The sequence below is a fragment of the Triturus cristatus genome, chromosome 1_2 (assembly GCF_964204655.1).
Source record: "Triturus cristatus chromosome 1_2, aTriCri1.1, whole genome shotgun sequence".
NCBI lineage: Eukaryota > Metazoa > Chordata > Amphibia > Caudata > Salamandridae > Triturus > Triturus cristatus.
Genome location: NC_140580.1, coordinates 848,985,866 through 849,001,326, shown reverse-complemented (window position 1 = coordinate 849,001,326; position 15,461 = coordinate 848,985,866). Strand labels below are relative to the sequence as shown.

Below are 15,461 nucleotides of genomic sequence, written 5' to 3'. Positions count from 1 at the left end.
CCACGCCCCCCACCACAAACAACGTCAACTCCGCAACCAAAAGAACTACACTGCTGGATCGCCGGCTGCACTGACAAGCTCGCACCCCTCCGCCACTCCGTCAAACAACGCCCCCTGAAGGCTGCCTGGTTCACCACCGACCTCCAAGAAGACAGGTGCTCCTGCAGACGCCTCGAGAAACTCTGGCAGAACAGGAAAAGCACTGAAGACCAGAGCAACTACAGGAACGCCGTGAATGAATACCACCAGCGCATAAGAGCCACCAAGTGGACCATTATCAAGAACAAAATCCACACCAACGCAAGTAACGCAAGAGAACTCTTCAACATCCTACAGAAGTTCACCTTACCCCCCAGCGACGCTACCGACGTCCTACCATCTCAGGACCTCTGCAACAAGCTCAGCTCCTACTTCCAACAGAAAATCAAGGCCCTCTACAACAACTTCAGCGAACAGACTCCGGACACCACCCCCCTCTCCACCACCGACATCCAGCCGACCATCACCACTTGGAAACCTGCCACCACTGAAGACATCGCCACGACCATCAAGAACACCCACTCAGGAGCCCCCACGGACCCCTGCTCACCGCACATATACTACAGAGCCCCCGTTGCAAAAGCACCCAAACTAGGCCAGACCATCAATGCCTCCCTCGAATCCGGCATCATCCCTGGCGACTCGAAGCAGGCAGAGGTCAAGTCCTCCTCAAGAAACCCTCTGCCGACCCGACGGACCTGAAAAAGGCCCATCTCTCTCCTTCCCTTCGCAGCCAAAGTCACTGTGAGACTCATCATTGCGCAGCTGACCAGCTTCATCGAAGAGAACGCTATCATCGACTCCTCACAGTCCGGATTTTGCAGCAACCACAGCACCGAGACCGCCCTCCTTGCCGCCACCGATGACATGCGCATGCTACTTGACCAGGGCCACACCGTGGCCCTCCTCCTACTAGACCTCTCTGCAGCCTTTGACACTGTCTCACACCACACACTCGCAGCCAGACTCCACGACACTGGTATACGTGGAACCGACCTCGACTGGATTCACTCCTTTCTCTCTGGCAGAACCCAAAGGATCAGACTCCCTCCCTTCCACTCCCACTGTGAAATACCCCAAGGCTCCTCACTCAGCCCCACGCTCTTCAACATCTATATGGCCCCTCTCGCCGCCATCGTCAGACAAAATTGGCTCAGCATAGTATCTTACGCCGACGACACCCAGCTCATCCTCTCTCTCACGAAGAACCCCGAAGACACCAGACTCCGCTTCCAAGAAGGAATGAAAGACGTCGCAGCCTGGATGAGCAACAGCTGCTTAAAACTGAACTCGGACCACGCCCGGAACCTCTGTATCATTCTAGACTCCTCCCTCACCCTGACCCGCCAGATCACCAGGTGCTTCAACACCCTCTGCATCCTCCGCAAGACCTTCAAGTGGATCCCCCCCAGAATGCAGAAAGACCGTCACCCACGCACTCATAACCAGCAGACTAGACTACAGTAACGCCCTCTATGCCGGAATAAACAAGACCCGGCTACACAAGCTCCCAACTATCCAGAACACCGCAGCCAGACTCGTCCTCGGAACCCCTGACACGAGCACATGACCCAGCACCTACGAGCCCTCCACTGGCTCCCCGTTGAGAATGAGAGTAACCTTCAAATCCCTCCACAACATCGGACCCAAATACCTCAACGAAAGAGTCTCCTTCCACGTACCAAAAAGGAACCTCCACTCAGCCGACCTCGCTATGGCAGAGACTCCCTGCATCCGCAGAACCAGAGCATATGTAAGAGCCTTCTCCTACGTCGCAAAAGAGAAAGGACAGGGTAACCCTACTCACTAATGGAACCAGGGTAATGGTTATATAAAGGGAAACAATGGTTCCTGTGCACTCATAAAAAATGATTCAAGCAATATAATTTGCAAAATCGCACTAAAAAGAGGGTAGAATAATGTCAGAGGGCAAGGAACCACCAACACATTTGTACAATTATGACTTGGTTTATAAACACAGCAGACTTATTATATACATTGTTTAAATTTACAATAGAACAGATACTTGTGCACTGTGTCCCAAAGTGAAAAATGGAACCTAATCGTAAGTGACAGGGTGTATATTTATATACAAGGTTTCCATAAATCTTAAAAGGCACAATTCTTGTATAATTTCTTTGTAAACAGCAACTGTATATAATAATACGCGCTGGGCAATGGTTCGCTCTTTCAGCTTGTCGACGGCGTTTCGACCCTCTATCAGTACGGGGTCTCCTCAGGACTAGTGATGCAGGGACATCTGGATTGCTTAATGCGCAGCCTTGTGAACTAGTGATGTGCCACAGTGAATCACTTGTGGCACATCACTAGTTCACAAGGCAGGACACCTAAAAATAGGGCTCATTTTCAAAGATGTAGACAAACATATAAAAGAGCCTTGCAAGCTAGTAAAGTTCTAATTAAAGAGGTAGCTTGGTAGGACTTTGTATTAGCTAGTGAAATAAAAAAAAATACTGCATTTAGAAAGTAATCAATTCATTGTATTTTAGGTAATTCTCAGCACCTTCAGTGGAAGTGCCAATTCATGCTCAAGAGCGAATAAATTATTGTAGCGATATCTAGCTCAGATACCTCAGAATAGTCCAAGAATAACAGATAGACATATAGAGATTCTCTTAATGGTAAGCTGAAATCCTCTATTTCTTTTAAACTGTTAAAAGTTCTATTAGAAATCAATAAGCGTTGGTCCGTTTTATTTTTTATTATTAAAAAAGCTGAATACAATGGACCCAAAATGCTATCGCCCTATTTCATTGTTGGAATGATCAGTGTAGGCAATGGGGAGAATATTAATGGGTAGACCAGACAGCTGGGTCAAGAATAAGTCTATCCTATCTGATGTATATTTTGGGTTTCAGAAAGGCCTTGGTACTGCGGAACTATGTCTAAATCTAAATGTAGTAATTAGCAAGTATACTTTAGCTAAGAAGTGGTCTATTCACTTTGAATCTATGGACCTTAGCAGCCCATTTGACTGCTTTAACCATACACAACTATGCTGCATTATGGGAACACTGATGGAAGATGAGACAATAGTGTCTTTTGGAGTCCAATATACACAGTTACTATGGGTAAGGTTTGTTTTGGCTCCAATGGCGAGTGTTCAGACTCCTTTAGGATTTGAAGAGGTGTTAGATAGGAATGTGTGCGTGCTTCATTTTTATTCACACTTTAAATTAAAGATTAAGAGAGGTTTTTAGTAGGTATATGACCAATTCTGGTTTTACTATATGCAGATGGCTCCACCCTTATGGTGAGAACGGCATACAGACTGTAGAAGCGTCTAGATTATTTGACGCTTTTTATGGGCCAATATGATATTAAATATATTTTTGCAAATCGTTTACTATGATATCCTGACCTGGTAAAGACTCTGCTCCATACCGCCTATGGTGCCCAGATTGGCAGAGTATGCTCTTTCTCACATTTGGAAATTCAAATTGATTAACTCAAAAAGTGGGTTAATTTGAGAAATATTAGGAAACCGCAGTTTGATAAAGCCACAAGCAGGTTTTTAGGTTCGCATCTCAGAGGATGCTTAGTCAAATGAGTTCCGTTTATAGGAGCACGTATCTCTCCATTGCCAGTAATGGTGCGGGTTTGTGGCGCTACACTTATATTGGGGAATTTACAAAGGTCAGAAAATGCCTTTTTAAGCAGGCTTCTGCCTGCTGCGCTAAGCTGCTTCACTTATATATGCTATATGGAGCTGGGTATGACTTACCTTCACTTTGAGGCCTCTAGACCTACCGAATGTAAAAGTATTTTCCTAATTTATATTAAAAAAAACTCTATCTGATAGAGACTTCTAGCGGCAGATTCTTTACCTTTAAATTTCCCAGGTTTCAGACTAGATCCGGGAACTTTTGCATGAGCAGTACCCCTGCGCGCTGTCATGTGGCTCTGTTCGGTACTGCACAGCGTTGTCGGCGTCGTTGGTGCCAGATGTGAAGTCGCGGTTGCCTATATAGACGCCACCCAGGCGTGCGGACGTTAGTTTTTCCTTTCTGTACCAGTTAACGCTGATCTGGAGAAGAGATCTGTCTCTTTTTGACAGACTTGTTTCAACTTTTTGTCAAGCATTTATTCTTTAACTGTCGAGGGAATGTCATCTAGAAAGGTAGGGTTCAAGCCATGTGGCGCCTGTTACTGCGCCATGTGGGTTACCGACCCGCACCTTGTGTGCTTATGGTGTCTCAGTTGCGACCATGACTCAAAGTCGTGCTCGGCCTGTCGGGCCATGGCGCCGAAGGCTTTGACAGATCGGTCCCCAAAGCTGCTTGCGGCCTGGCAATCAACGCCATCTTGTGCAACTCCTAGGAGGACTTGCTCCTGATCGAGGACTGCTCCAAGAACCCCAAGTCTTCTTCATCACACTCGAGGTCCTTGGGACACTCTAGAAAGAAGCACAAAAAGAAGTCTATACAGACTTCAACTTCGCCTAGTCTGTCGAGAATCGACGAGAAAAATGTGGAACATAGATGTTCCAGGCACAAATCTGCAGAGCCATTGACAGGCCTGACTCGCGCCTCCCCACTGTTTCTGGGAGCTGTAGCGACCTCCTGCTCAAATAGAAGTTTTACGAGGCCATGTGCTGATTATTTGAGCGGGCCAACCCCTCCAGTGCGCCTTCAGACCCCGTGGGTTCAGAGGAGGCCCCACCAGGTTCAACGCCGACTGCTCCGGTGGGGTCCCATGGATCTGATCCCAAGAAGGTCGTGTTGCCACGACCGGCGCCGGTCCTGACGTCTGTGCCCCCGACGGCACCATCCTCATTCATATTCCTGACGACCATGAGTCGGAATGGCGTTGATTGATGCTGATGCCGCCGCCGTCGGAGCCCAGTGGCTCTGGGCCGTTGCCTGAGCATTGTGTGGAGCGTTAAGGCATTGGGCAAGAGTCACTGGACCTTTTAGAACACATGTTGTACCCCCCTAATGAGAATTTGGACTGGAATGAGGATCTAGCAGAGGCCAGTGGACTGGACATCTCTCCAGATACTGGTATGCTCTCGCCACTTACTGTGACTACAGAGGAGGGAGCGTCTCATGCAATGGTGGTGAAGAGGGCAGCGGAGGTACTTGACCTCAACTTCCCTCTGCGGCGGTCAAGACCAACCTATTGACCGAAGTGCTTAAGCCTGGGGCTTCCTAATCTGATACCCTATTTCCCTTTAACTAAGTACTGTCTGATGTCCTTCTAGGAACCTGGTCAATGCCTAGCACACGGGCTCCTGTGAATAGGACAAATGCCCTCTGCCATTGCCCGGCCCAGGTGATCCTAGGTCCCGCAGCCAACACCCCACGCTTGAAAGCTTGATAGTTCAAGCCTCAACATCACATGGCGCAGTGGGACAGTGAATCCAAGAGGCTGGACACGCTTGAAAAGAAAAAGTTTTCTTCCGCCAGGCTGGCATTGCAGTCGGTTAACACTGCATGCCCTTTGGGCCGTTTCTTCCATTTCCTATAGGAAATGGTTGCGCAGGTGCTGTCGCAGTTCCGAGAGGAGGCCTGGGAGGGGGCTCGGGCCATCCTCTCCCAAGCAATGAAAGACGGGAGAGATGCAGTAGTTCACCATTAGACTTGCTTGGCACAGTGGTTGCGTTGATTGTGGCCTTATGGCGCCACGCCTGGCTGAGAACATCTGCTTTTCTGGGGATATCCAGTCCAACCTCTTAGACATGCCCTCTCGGAGAGAAGGCAGACTCAGCAATAGAGCACTTCAAGGACTCGTGTGCTACGGCCAAGTTCTTGGGCCTGTCAGTGACGCCTTGCCCCAGACTATCTTTCACCCCTTTCATGGCTATGGAAGGAGCTTTCATCCTCGCCAGCAGTACCCCAGCCACTGTCCTGTGCAAGCTTCCTAAGTTGTGCAAGGATGTGGACGCGGTAAATTCCGTTCACGTGGGAAAAGTAGCCAGAAGTCATCCACCACCAGCTCCTCAGCAGCTGCAGCCTCAAAGCCTTCCTAATTGGGTTCTGCAAGATCATGGGTGCCCAGTTGGAGGGAGACTCCAACATCATCTCCTCCAATAGCAGTCCATAACATCAGACAAATGTGTCTTGTAGATCATTCGAAGAGGTTACTCGCTCCCTTTCCAATCTTTTCCCCCAAGCTTCCTGCTGTCTCAAGAATGGCTGGCGGAATAACATCTTATCTTGCTACCAGATGAAGTTACTGCTCTCCTGGCCCTGGAGGCTATAGAAAGTGTTCCAATATCAGACGTTGGCAGTGGTGGTTGTTCTTGCTACTTTCTGATACCCCAAAAAACACGAAGGTCTTCGAAGTATTCTAGACCACCAAACCATCAATCTCTTCCTCAACAAGCATTGGCATAGCCAATAGGTCTCACCTTTGGGATCTTATAAGTATTTAGGTATGCAGCACAATATCCTTGGTGCAACATCAACTGTTGTATGGCTAAACACTTATAAGGTCCCAAAGGCGAGACCTATTGGCTATGCCAATGCTAGTTCTCCTTGGTTCTTCATACTATAGTCTTGTGTGTTAAGTGATGGTTTACTGTATTTGTTGCTGGGCTAGCACCAGGATGCTCCGTCATGAGTGACAGTGCGCTTTATGAATACCTCATATCACTATGCTAAAACATTTCCTTTATATGCCACTATACAACCGCTTAACAACCAGTCAGAACCTACTATGAAGAGCATTACCACTCTGCTTAGAGACTTCATTACCTTACCAAGGTTATACATTTCTATATAACGTATTCATTTGCGAAGTTTCTGCAGTGCTCCATGTTAAATTACAATTACTTCTGGTTGCTAAGCACGATAATATGCAGTGTGGTCAAGTCTAACTACAATTGCAGCTTGTGTCAGACACCGCAAACCCCGATTATGTGAAGTCCCATTAGAAGTGTTGTTTACTATTTCAGTCATAAGGAGTTTTCTGAATTGTAGGTGATTGGATTTAGACCTCAAGGCAAAGTTGAGTTCGTCCCATGGTATGGTGCCCTAAACGGCCAGGTACCTGCCAAAGTGTTTCATCCTCTTGAATAATTGTTGACAAAGCAGGTGGCAGACAGTGATCAAAGGTTTCTAGCTGTGGTCTAGTATGGAACCATAAGCTGCATATATTCTGGGCCTTTGCTCTAATGGGCTTTATGGGTGATGCATTGAACACTGAATGTGATCCTGGGTTGTACTGGAAGTCGTGGGTGAGATTTCAGGCTATGGTGCCAGCTTTTGTAGTCTGGCAAAGAGCTTCCTGGGGAAGCTTGTAACTTGTGATGCAGTAGTCCAGGAGTAAAATGATCCAGACTCTTGTCAGCTCTATCATATGGACAATTTGGAGGAGTGGAAATATGCTGCAATGAAGGGGAGCTGGAGCTTAATATCCTTGAAAACTTGTTGACTAGAGAGGGAACTAACAGTTTAGAGACGAAAATGAGTCCTAAATTATTGGCGTTTAAGGTTGCCGGGGAGGTTTCATGATCTTCAGACCACCTGATGATTGGGGGGGGGGGGCAGACTCCCACATAACCAGCACCCCGTTTTTCGCACCATTCATGGTGAGGAAGCCCATTTTCATCCAGTGGAACACCTGGACCAGGTGATGTTGATATGATTGTTTGAGAGGGAGTCTAACAGGAAGAGAGCATGCATGTGATCCATGGACTTTTGGAAGTTCATTTGGAATTGGCCAACTTACTGGGCCACCGGTGGTGTACCTAGAAAATGAATAGCCTACAGAAAAGGAAAGAAACCTTGGGTTGTGCTGAAGGGCACCTGGTGAAGACAATTGACCAGATCCTGATTTTTTTGGTTGTGACTGAGAAACAATGGCAAAGACAAGGCAAGTTCAGTTCTGCCCAACCAATATCCCATCCCTTCCAGAAGAATTCGGTACCATTTTTAATGATGGAAAACGAATAAGTCTTTTTTGGTGCAAGGAAGATTTTGTGTCAATAGCATCGAGGGTCTAAATCCAGGCCAGTGGGTGTAAAGAACGTAACATAAATGCAACCCACATAATATAAATCGAAAGAGCAATCCATCATGACACGCTTCAGTGTGTCATATTGCTGCTATACTATTCGAACAACAAAGTTTGTCTTGTGAATTGGGTGTTATTAAATTTCGGTAGCAATTCTCCATTTCTCATAGGGGGGAGGCCAAGGGGAATGCTTCTTGTATACTCGTGAATATTAACTGAGGCCTCGGTGTTACCAGTGAAACAAACAAGGGAAGGTTACACTATGTGCAATTAGTATCGCAGATCAATTCAGCTGCCAAAATGTTTTACCAAATGCAGTTTCGTGCCAGACCTGAGTCACATTCACACTGCACAAGATTAAAGTTATGAAATGATAGAGGTTACTGCGAGCTGGGGTGTTTTTCAAGAGATACTAAGCACTACACTTAAATACTGTGCCATTGGGCAGTTATGTGCACTAGACCGAATGCAAGAAATGCACAGAACGCACATGTGTATATAACCACCATATGGGCCAGGCGTGCACACTTCGCTGGCCAGGATAGGCTGTGGTGTGCACTGAAAGTGAAGGTTTTTTTTTTTTTTTTTTTTTTTTGCACGAAGGAATAAATCATTGGCATGGTTTGAGGAGGTCTGCAACTCATTTTGTGCCAGATTTTGAGTCTAATCAGCCAACATGCCACCAGCTACAGGTCCAGTTCGAATTCAAATTATTCAATAACGGAGTATTTTTACGGTAGGGTTGAAGGTAGCACAGAGAAAATATAGGTGAGGATTGCTGCGGACAGAATGAGGAGTAAAGTTTTACCAACGCATTTCTCAATGGAAGAGGTTGTCAGTAAAACTGCGAATTAATTTGACGGAACATTTTTTTTAATGAAAAGTATTGTTTGGCGGTTGTGCTGGAACACTACTACACACAATCCAACATGGAGGCCACAGGCACTCAATGCCTTGATCCAGTGCTTAACCTGTAAAAAAATATGTGCCAGGGCTCCCATCAGGAGACCAGTGCAGCTTGCACCACCCTTTACCCCTTACAGTGCTGCCAATGACAGTATGAACCAAATTACTAATCATCACAGTCCTACAATTGTGACAATTCAATCTATTCCAGGGCCCTAAAACTATTAAAATGGCTTGTATGGCCGGTAGTAGCCACTTTTAATTTGTATTGAATGAATTAACAACTGTTGCAGTGCTCATTTCTAAATTAAACAAATAGCGCCAACATGTGACAGACTGGCATAAATGCCAGTGCCAAGCACAAGAATACACCAGCTCAAGTTAAGTACTGCCTTGTGGGCTAAAACATTCCCATCTGCAGACACCAGCCTCTAGTATACTTTCCAGCCAGACGTAATTAGCAGTGTCATAGACCTGAATGTAGGTACAGGCAGCATGACCGATCTGCCAGCGCTTTAAGTGGACATTTCCCATCAGACACTGAGCACTTCCACTTCTTTTAACTGAGTACCAGCACTGATGCCATACTTTTAAAAGGAAGAGGGCACGTCTCAGTAGCAAGCCGATTCTGTGGCATAGTGAGTAGCTGCGTTTTTTCATTTCCAGCACTGCTTACGAGAAACATTTTTCAGCTGCAAAGGCCCCGGGTGATTATCTTCTTTGGAGCTGACCACAAACTACCTAGTTAACCACTAAACACCATGCCCAAAGCCCTGTAAACAAATCAGGCATGTTGTGCTACGGCTACGACTTTTCACTGCAACAAGAGTGACACAAAATGACCGCTGTGATCACAGTACTGGACAACACCTTTACAGTTACATAGCAGTCATTAGAACAAGTAACAATTAAAATCAAGGATTCCATTAACATAACACGTGGAAGATAGCCACTCACTGTTGTGCGTGTAAATATACTGGTTTACGAGTAGATATAATTGTACATCTATTTACACCAAGAACAATAAAAGTTGACCAGAATGTTGCAGCCAGTCTAGGTTTTTACCATATGCGCCCGAGATGCATTTTACAAACAACTTGTACTAAATGGAAATTGCTTACATTTTCAGTGGTTACCGTCACCCTGATAGCCTGAAATGGCTGTATGCCCGGAGGAACAGCATTGGCCATTCTTAAACGAACGCTTGTACATTATTCATATACAAGCCATGAATTACATATTTAGGTTTAGGATAATATTCACCCTGTAGCAAGGAAGCCCTCTATGAAGAGCTCACACCCCCAAAGGCAGGAAACGATCAGTGCCTGGTTTCTAACTAGCGGGAGCAGCGGTGTGCGGCCCATGTGCGCGCGCTGTAAGGGTGCCCGCGAGCAATGCGCTTAATGAGCCATGCGACGGAGCGTCCCGCGAGTGAGAGCGAGCACCAGGCCATATGTTTTGAATTATCGCGTGTCTGGGCACGATAATTCAAAACATATGGCGCCCGTTGCGGGTAATCACTAGAAGGCACTGTTCCAGGGTCGGTATGGTTGTTAGTCAACCGAGACCAAACCACAACAAGGAGAAAGAAAAAAGAAACAAGGTAGATCTAAGGGTCTATGGTCAAGGGTGAGGTACTTCGGATAGGGGGAGACAGCAAGAGTGTCTCTTGTTGCCCTCACACACCCCGAGGGATGTCATGCTTCATCATCGGGCTGTGCTCCTCGTCGGGCCGGCGGTGCAATGCCCTACGGGTCCCACGAAGGGTCTCTTTAGCGGAGATCTTTTAGAGAGCTGCCGATGGGTGCATGCGGGTATGTGGAGGGAGAGTACCAAGTTCTGTGGTGAGGGAAGTGTGTGCAAAGATAAAAATACCTAAGGGTTACCTGGGAGGGTATTTTAATAAAGAGGTACCCTTGGTACAATAAAAAACGTGAATAGATTGTTACTTTCCAAGACGTAATGTGTCTGCGGTAACTAGAGAAAAAGGTCAAATGGTCGACATGTTTCGCGCCTTTAAGTGGTCAAAATGATCCCTGGCGTTTCATCAGGACCAGTAGTGGTGAATAGCGTGGGAAAGGTGCCCAGACTAAGTGTAGTGGGAGGGGTAATAATCACCCTCTCACTAGGCAACAGGGGGGGGGGGAGGTAAAGTGTCTCCTAAACAGGTAGTGTGTGACAAGGAGTTTGTTGTGCCCCCTTTGCACTAGACCTATAAAAAGAGTTGGGATTACTCCTTGAGTTAAAAGCGGCGTAGGAGGCCCACACCATCTAGGGGGGTTGCTCAGGTGACGGCACTGGAAACCTGCCCTGTCCAGACGCCAGCTCGTTGCGGGTAACCGCAAACAATAGGCCACACGCACAAGCGTGTGGTGAGCTTTTGAAAGCCCCTTACTAAAAGTCTCGCCAGAGCAGCGCACATGCGCTGCTACAGGCTCGACCTCAAAAGGAGAAATTCAAGATGCTCACTTGGCTCAGGTCTTGTCTGTCTTAGACCAAGGAGACTGGTTGGTAGCGTTTGACTTGCAGGATGTGCATTTTTACCTCCCCTGCCTGCATGCCCACAGGCCTTCCCTGCGGTTCAAGGTAGGCTGCAAGCACTTTTAGTTCACCATGCTTCTCTTTGGCCTTACCAGTACCCCTCGAGTGTTCACCAAGGTGATGGGGGTGGTAGCAGCTCATCTGCGCAGGTTGGGGTTTTCAGTCTTTCTCCTACCTCAACGACTGGCTGTTGAAGGCAGCCTGGCCCAAGACAGTCGTCTCCCACCTCCAGACTACGGTGGGCTTTCTGCATTTGCTGGGGTTCACTATAAACGTGCCAAAGTCACACCTAACTCCTTCTCAGATGCTCCTATTCATCTGAGCTGTTCGGAAAACAGTGCAGTTTCAGGCTTATTCTCCCGAGCCTAGGATATTCAGGTTATAATACGATGTTTCATCCTTTACCCTGGATTTAGCTGAGAATGACTCTGAGGCTGCTGGACCTCAAAGCCTCCTGCATCCTGTTGGTAAATCGTGCCAGATGGCGCATGTGGGACTTGCAGTGAGACTTGAAGTTCCAGTGGGCGCAGCGTCCGTGGAATCTCTTGGACATGGTCCAGATCTTGGAGGGAACTGCAAAGGACCTGCAGTGGTGGCTAACAAACCCCATCCCTTCCCAACCAGATCCCACAGTAGTGACAGATGTGTCATTCCTGGGATGGGGAAGCCTCCTGGGAGAGGTGGATATCAGAGGACTCTGGTCTCCAGCGGAATCCGGACTCCACATCAACCTATTGGAGCTCCAAGCTATCTGACTAGTGTTGAAAGCATTTCTACCTCGGACAAAGGGAAGTTGGGGCAAGTGTTCACAGACAACACCACAGCCATGTGGTACTGCAACAAGTAGGGCCGGGTGTGGTCCTGTGTCCTTTGTCAAGGGGCCCTGGGTTTCTGGACTTGGCTGGAACAGTAGGGCATAACCCTGGTGGTTCGACACTTAGCAGGTTCTCTGAACGCCAGGGCAGAAGAACTCGGCCCTCGATGCCTAGTGAATTACGAATGACATGTCCACTCAAAGGTGGCGCATGGTCTCGTTCAGCAATTGGGAGAGTCTTGGTTAGATTTGTTTACCTCCGTAGAGAGTGCGCAAAGTCAGCAGTTCTGCGCGTTGGAGTTGACCAGGCGGCTATCGCTCGACGACTCTTTTCGTTTTTTTATTTTTTCTATTCGATAGGCGAATGCAAAAACTTTCAGAGCTCAGGCCTTCTGTATGCCTTTCCGCCTATACCATTTCTGCCCAGAGTTCTGAAGAAAATCAGAAAAGCCCGGACCCAAGTCATCCTTGTGGCTCCGAGCTGGGCACAGAGAGTTTGGTATCCCGAGGTTCTGAAAATGATCCTCAAATCAGGCTGTTCCTTTGGCAGGATCTTCTGTTGCAGCAGCACGGAGGATCTTCCACCCGAACCCGTCAACTCTCCGCCTCTTTGCGTGGAGATTGAGCGGCGACAGTTGGGAGCTTTGACCTTCCTCCCGAAGTCTACAGTTATCTTGGGGGCCAGTTGTTTCGCCACCAAAACGGTATATGCCTGCTGTTGGCAAAAATTTGCAAAATATTGTACAGAAAAGTCTATTGACCCTCTTTCTGCTTCTCTTTCAGTCATTTTTCTCTTTATTGTTACCCTTGCCCAGCAAGGCTCTGCTCTGGGCACTCCAAAGGGTAATCTTTCTGCTCTGTCTGCTTTCCTACGGCTGCATGACCAACCCTTTTGATTTAAGTCCCCTATTGTAAATAGGTTCCTGAAAGGACTTGTACATATGTTTTCCCCCATTCACCCTTCATAATGCCTCAGGGGCATCTGAACCTGGTTCTCACTTCTCTCGTGTGTGCTCCCTTTGAGCCGCTTCACAATTGTCGCCTCCAGCTGCTTACCATCAAGACAGCCTTTCTAGTGGCAATAAATTCTGCCACGAGGTTGAATTAGCTGCCGTCTTCATCATCCAAGCCTCCCTATCTTATGATATTCCGCGATAAGGTGGTGCTTCGCGCTTGGACTTCTTACCTGCCTAAGGTGGTGTCCCCATTTCATTTGGGACAATCTTACCAGGCCCACCTGTTATGCTCATCCACACCCGTCTAAAGAGGAGGAACAACTCAAGAGTCTGGACCCAAAAAGAGTGTTGTCATTCTACCTTGACCGCACAAAAAAGTTCAGGTGGACAACCAACTCTTTATGGGCTATGTAGAACCTGAAAGAGGTCAGGCAGTTCAGAAACAAACCATTTTGCACTGGGTCATTCTATATCTGCTACGCCCTGGCTAAAAACAGCCTCCTGAGGGCTTACAGGCCCATTCCACCAGTGGAAAAGAGCCAACCATGACATTGACTTGTGGTGTTCCAGTCCTGGATATCTGCCAGGCAGCAACGTGGGCATCCCTGCGTACGTTTGCAAGCACTGTTGTCTGGTCAGTCGGTTCTTGAGGGCAGCCATTTTGCCCATTCGGTCCTGCAGGACTTCTTAGTTTAGTCAACCGGTCTGCAGCCCACCGCCTGGATGCCATGGCTTGGGTATCTATTCAAAGGTAAGGAACCTGCAGATAGAAATCTCTATCAGATAAACAACTTACTTACCTTAGGGTAACGCATTATCTGGTAGAGATTCCTTACAGACCCACCCTTGCCTTCCCGCTGCAGACATATTTATAAGGCTAGGGTTGCTCCTGTTTCAGGGCCCTGGTTTGGGCACACGCTAGTCAGTTCACTTCATTGCTTTGCACTTCTGGCATAGAAATTGTGAAAAGTAACTGACGTCCGCGCCCCTGGGTGGCACCTATATAGGTGACTGGGACATTCCATCCAGCAACGACAATGCACGGAACCAAGCAGAACCACTTGACGGCGCGCAGGATTACTGGTTACGCAAACGTTTCTGGATCCAGTCTGACGCCTGGTAAATTCAAAGGTAAGGAATCTGAAGCTAGATATTATCTCTACTAGATAATGTGTTCCCGACGGTAAGTAACTTGTTCTTCAGTTCCTGCCACTTAAAGGTACTCTACATAAAAATGGTTGAGGAGCGGTTAAGGCAAATATCTGAGCAGCAAACATATTAAAATATTGTAGATCGTGTGGATAAAGAGTTCCTATAATTTGAAACTCCATATATATTGAATCAGTTTCCCAATAGTCACTATGATGGGCAAGAAAAAAAATACCACTGTACTAAGAGGACCTCCAATACCATATAAGGCAAAATACAGAATATAAAGTGAGAAAACATTCCACAGTCAAGTGATTCAAGAAGTCCCTAACACCACAGGCACCAAACATATTGGAGAGCTCTCTGAGCTGTACTAGACAACTCTTTCTCAAAATGTAGGAATGTTTGTATAAAAGGGTTCTCAGTATTAAATTAGGTTGCTGTCTTTGTCAGCAGGCTTGCTGTATGAGGATAGAAGTATGTTATATCTATTGGGCTGCTCTTTGGCATAAATGGAGTTTGTCAGTGAATGATCTACTCCTAAGTGCCTGCTAGTAGCCAATGGATGGTCTGCTGATGATGGAAGGTCTTGCTATGTTCTGTTGTTTTCTTGTTTGCACCTCAATAAAGTGTCTCAAAGTACTAAGGAAGGAACAGGAGAAATGATAGAGGGATCAGGAGAGCGGGGAAAAAGGGGAACTAGAATATGCAGTTAATTTAAATACTTAATTTGTGGTTCTCCAGAGGAATATCCAGTTCACCAGGTCAAAAAGGTTGCAGACTCTGCTGTAATAACATCCAGTGTGTACAGGAGTGGCGCAGCGGCCAGGGCCTTACTTCAGGAGCACAGGGCTCATGGTTCGAACCCCAGCTCCGGTGGCAGCTCAGCCCAGCACCATGTGACTCTGGGCAATAGCTCACTTAATTTCCACGACGCCCCAGTGCCTTGAGACCCGTAGGAGTGAGTAGTTTGCGCTTACAAATACCAACTTACTTACAATAGTTTGAATCCAATAGCGGTTGTTTGCAGGTAGCTGCCTTACAGAAATAAAAGTGGGTGGATCCAGGCACACTAA

General features: G+C 47.1%; 1 protein-coding gene across 4 annotated transcripts in view; it reads left to right on the top strand.

The window, feature by feature from the left end:
- ZBTB17 (zinc finger and BTB domain containing 17) overlaps nt 1-15,461 on the top strand; it is a 405,882-nt gene that overhangs the window by 155,675 nt on the left and 234,746 nt on the right. The gene's annotated exons all lie outside the window — the stretch shown is intronic.